Source organism: Tachyglossus aculeatus, chromosome 15 (genome assembly GCF_015852505.1).
Source record: "Tachyglossus aculeatus isolate mTacAcu1 chromosome 15, mTacAcu1.pri, whole genome shotgun sequence".
NCBI lineage: Eukaryota > Metazoa > Chordata > Mammalia > Monotremata > Tachyglossidae > Tachyglossus > Tachyglossus aculeatus.
Genome location: NC_052080.1, coordinates 17,849,552 through 17,854,759, shown reverse-complemented (window position 1 = coordinate 17,854,759; position 5,208 = coordinate 17,849,552). Strand labels below are relative to the sequence as shown.

The 5,208-nt window shown below is 47.0% G+C and overlaps 1 non-coding gene across 1 annotated transcript; it reads left to right on the top strand.

The window, feature by feature from the left end:
• The first annotated feature begins 1,670 nt into the window (after window positions 1-1,670).
• LOC119937909 lies at window positions 1,671-1,808 on the top strand. Its single transcript, XR_005454280.1, has one exon. It is a non-coding gene; the product is annotated as a small nucleolar RNA SNORA7 (small nucleolar RNA).
• The last annotated feature ends 3,400 nt before the right edge of the window (window positions 1,809-5,208 follow it).

Below are 5,208 nucleotides of genomic sequence, written 5' to 3'. Positions count from 1 at the left end.
TGCCAAGATCCGCCCTTTCCTCTCCATCCAAACCGCTACCCTGCTAATTCAAGCTCTCATCCTATCCCGTCTGGACTACTGCACTAGCCTTCTCTCTGATCTCCCATCCTCGTGTCTCTCTCCACTTCAATCCATACTTCATGCTGCTGCCCGGATTATCTTTGTCCAGAAACGCTCTGGACATATTACTCCCCTCCTCAAAAACCTCCAATGGCTACCGATCAATCTGCGCATCAAGCAGAAACTCCTCACCCTGGGCTTCAAGGCTGTCCATCACCTCGCCCCCTCCTACCTCACCTCCCTTCTCTCCTTCTACTGCCCAGCCCGCACCCTCCGCTCCTCCACCACTAATCTCCTCACTGTACCTCGCTCTCGCCTGTCCCGCCATTGACCCCCGGCCCACGTCATCCCTCGGGCCTGGAATGCCCTCCCTCTGCCCATCCGCCAAGCTAGCTCTCTTCCTCCCTTCAAGGCCCTGCTGAGAGCTCACCTCCTCCAGGAGGCCTTCCCAGACTGAGCCCCTTCTTTCCTCTCCCCCTCGTCCCCCTCTCCATCCCCCCGTCTTACCTCCTTCCCTTCCCCACAGCACCTGTATATATGTATATACGGTTGTACACATTTATTACTCTATTTATTTATTTATTTATTTTACTTGTACATTTCTATCCTACTTATTTTATTTTGTTGGTATGTTTGGTTCTGTTCTCTGTCTCCCCCTTTTAGACTGTGATCCCACTGTTGGGTAGGGACTGTCTCTATGTGATGCCAATTTGTACTTCCCAAGCGCTTAGTACAGTGCTCTGCACATAGTAAGCGCTCAATAAATACGATTGATTGATTGATTGATTCATGGGCTTAATCCCTATTTTACAGATGAGGTAACAACCACAGAGAGTGCAGTGACTTGCCCAAGGTCACACAGCAGAGGCAGGATTAGAACCCATGACCTGCTGACTCCCAGGACCATACTCTCTATCCATTAAGCCATTCTGTTTCAGACTGATAGTTGCATACCTTTTACCACAGAGAGATGTCAAGTGACTCACCCAAGGCCACACAGCAGATAAGGGGCAGAACTGGAATTAGAACCCAGGTCCTCTGTCTCCTAGGCCCATGCTCTTTCTGCTAGGACATGCTGCTTTCCATCTCTTGATGGCAGCGGAAGCAAACAATGCTTAAAAATAGCCAGCCAGTATGGGAAACTTTCTGGAAAGCACAAGTAAAATGAGACCATCAATAAGAGACCCTTCCACGTGAATTGAGCTAGAGGAGTCCCATCTGACTCTTTCAGCAGGCTCAGCCCCTGTCCGGTTCTGTTACGAAACATCAATGCCCAAGTTTTCCTTTTTCAGCACCAAGTTTTCTTCCGCTATGGGATCTTAAAGGCCCCTCCGGAAAGCAGGGGGGAAGTGGAATGGCTCTGAACTGAGTGGACAGTGTGGGGAGGTGCCCCCACTGCAGGATCGCTTAAAGTTAGTTTTGACTCCCCCCACATGGCCATTATGACGTGACGTGGCCCAGCTGGCCCGGGTTGAGGGAAGTACCATCTCCTTGATTTGACATCCTCGAGCGTTGACGGGGCCCAGCCTAAGTGGGAGATGAAAATACTAGCTCTGTCCCAGTTTTCCCAGGCTGGGTTGTCTCTCTTACACTGTCCCACCCTCCAAGTTCCCCTCTCAGGATTGCACCTGGAGAGCTTCCAGTACTCTACCAACCTTGGCTACGAGAGGGAGAGTCAAGCAGAGGCCTACCCATTCCATTCCTGACTTGAGCAATGGCTAGCAAGTGGAAGGCAATCTGCTACAAGTCAAAACTCACCTGTGCTGGGCAGCAGTGGTACGGGAGAGAGTCGAGGGAGGAGACTCAAGTTGCGCGGAAGGAGGCAGTGCTAAACCACTTCCAGATTTTTACCAAGAAAACTCTATGGACACACTACCGGATTGCTTGCAGATGGAGGTGGGGCCTTCTGGGGGAGAGATGTGTCCATGGAGTCACTATGGCTCAGAGATGGCTCAACGGCACAAGACAAAACAATCCTCCAAGTTATGACCTCTAGCCTCATTTCCCACTTTGTCCTGTCTCCTAAGTTGCACAGCACCTAAAGGCAGTCTGGCACCCCCAAAAGCTGACAATAATTATAATTACAATAATAATAATAACAACAACATTGGTATTTAAGTGCTTAGTATGTACCAGGCACTAGGGTAGGTACAAACAAATCGGGTTGGACACTGTCCCTGTCCCGCATGGGGGCTCATAGTTTTAGTATCCATTTTATAGATGAGGTAACTGACGCAGAGAGATGTCAAGTGACTCACCCAAGGCCACACAGCAGATAAGGGGCAGAACTGGGATTAGAACCCAGGTCCTCTGGCTCCCAGGCCCATGCTCTTTCTGCTAGGACATGCTGCTTTCCATCTCTTGACGGCAGGGGAAGCAAACAATGCTTAAAAACAGCCAGCCAGTATGGGAAACTTTCTGGGAAGCAAAGCCTCCTGCCCACTTCCTCCCCTTATTTCCAAAGCCACACGCACTAATTAATCACAACACCCTTCCCCGGGAGACAGGTAGGCACGCCTTACCCCAGTTTACGTCTGAAGAAACTGAGCTGTCACCCAATCTGCCAAAGGGTTTGGAGTGACTCAAAGAAGGAGATGAGATGCCAGTTTGGAAGCAGCTCTTGGCCCACAGAAATATCTCTAGCAGAACTCACCTGTAAAAGACAGAGACAAAATTAGTGGAGGACGGTTAGGGTATTTTGTCTTAGAGACGGATTTGGAGATAAGTGCGACTTCATCTCTCCTCCCTCTCAATCCTATCCATCCCAGCAATCAACAGCAGCTATATCTGCCTTTGGTAATATAGTCACATAAGGCCCGTGAAGCTATTAGCAAATGTAACTTCCTGGGTACAAATTTGCAATTGGATAGGATCCATCTCTAAACACTCCTCCCCACTTCCTCCAGTAATAGTAGCAATAATTTTTTATTAAGCACATACTGTGTGCAAAGCCCTATATTTAGTGCTGGGAAAAAAAGTTACAGAGGAGAATTAGACATGATTCCTGGCCCTCTAAGGGCTCACAGTATAAGAAGAAGGGGTTGGAAATACTCATGAGTAAAGACGAAAAAACATGAAGCAACATCAATGACAATAACAAAATAAAACCTTAGCACACTGTGGCTAGTCGAACAGAATTTCAGGCCCCTCAGTTCAAAGTCAAATATACATAAAAACTGCTGCAGCTATTGCCTGTCCCCCCCCCGCCCATCATTCTAAAGGTTGAGAAGGCCATATCCTGCTACTAATAAAAACAATAAATAATTGTATTTGCTAAGCATTTACTATGTGCCAAGCCCTGTTTTTCACACTAGGATAGTTCCAAGATCATCAGGTCCTAAATAGGCTCACACACTAAGCAGGAGGGAGAACAGGTATTGAATCCGCATTTTACAGAGGAGGGAACTGAGGCACAGGAAAGCTAAGTGACTTGCCCCATGTCATACAGCAGAAAAATGGCAAGGGGGGGATTAGAACTCAGACCTCTGACTGCCAGGCCTGTGTTCTTTCCTCTAGGCCACACTATTTCCTCACTCTGCCCAGGCTAGAGCAGACGTTGATCGGAAATCCTAATGGCATGGAGTCTGGACAGCTTCTCTCCTAAGCTAGCTTCTAGTCGCTATCCCCTATCTTAATAATAGTAATAATACAAAAAATTGTATTTGTTATACAGTTACTATGTGTCATGCACTGCTCTAAGCACTGGGATAGATACAAGTTAATCGGGTCAAACAGTCTCTGTCTCACATATGTCTCCATTTTACAGTTGAGGAAACTAAGGCACAGAAAAGTGAAGTAAATTGCCCAAGGTCACAGAGCAGGAAGGTGGTGGAACCAGGATTAGAACCCAGGTCCTCTGACTCCCAGGCTCTTTCCACTAAGCCATGGCTGTTCCCTCCCCACCACCCCACTTCCAGGAACAAATCCAAACCTTCACCTCCTCCAGTCTTGTGGGGGCTCAGTACCTGGTCTAAAGAGCCCCTCCTGGCTTAAACAGTCCCCAATTCCCTGACTTGATCTCAATTCCCCCTCCTTAGAACTCAAACCACCAACTATAGTGGGAACCGAAACTCCCCAAACCTGGTAAGCCAAGGCTAACTTGCAGCTTTCTCTGGGGAAAAAAAAATAAATAAATAAGAGGCCTCTTCACTGCCTGTGTTTGAGTGATTTGTCCACAGAACTTTTTTTTAAAATGGTATTTGTTAAGGGCTTACTATATGCTGAACACTGTACTAAATGCTTGCTGGGGTAGATACAAGATAATCAGGTTGGACACAGTCAAAGTCCCACTTGGGGCTCTTGGTCTTAATGCCCTAGTTACAGAGGAGGCACAGGTGGGCAAGGCACTTCATTGTGTCTCAGTTCTCTCATTTTTAAAAGAAAGCTGGTATCTTTGGTGTCCAAGCTGGTATCTACTCCAACACTTCTCGCCTTGAATCAACACTTTACCGTGGCAAGAGAATTTGCAAATGCTGATGAAGCTTAGCGCTGTACCATATAGGGCTACCCATGATGGAAAGGTCTAAGCCAAAGCGTCAGACAAAGTCGATTCTCCTGTTCTGGGAAGCAGCGGCATGGGAAAGAATAAAAGGCAGATGATCAAGTGATCAAAACGTGGATCAAAGACAATGGCAGAGACTCTAGTTTTTACTGCACGTAAGGAGATGGTAAACCTCTTCCATATCTTTACTAAGAAGACTCTATGGCTACATATACCAGATCTACTTTAACACAAAAGATTCATTCATTCATTCAATTGCATTTATTGAGTGCTTACTGTGTGCAGAGCACTGTACTAAGCACTTGGGAAGTACAAGTTGGTAACATATAGAGACGGTCCCTACCCAACAATGGGCTCACAATCTAGAAGGGGGAGACAGACAATAAAACAAAACATGTGGACAGGTGTCAAGCCGTCAGAACAAATAGAATTACAGCTAAATGCACATCATTAACAAAATAGAATAGTAAATATGTACAAGTAAAATAAACAGAGTAATAAATCTGTACAAACATATATTCGGGTGCTGTGGGGAGGGGACGAAGGTAGGGCGGGGGGATGGAAAAAAGGGTGCTCAGTCAGGGAAGGCCTCCTGGAGGAGGTGAGCTCTCAGTAGGGCTTTGAAGGGAGGAAAAGAGCTAGCTTGG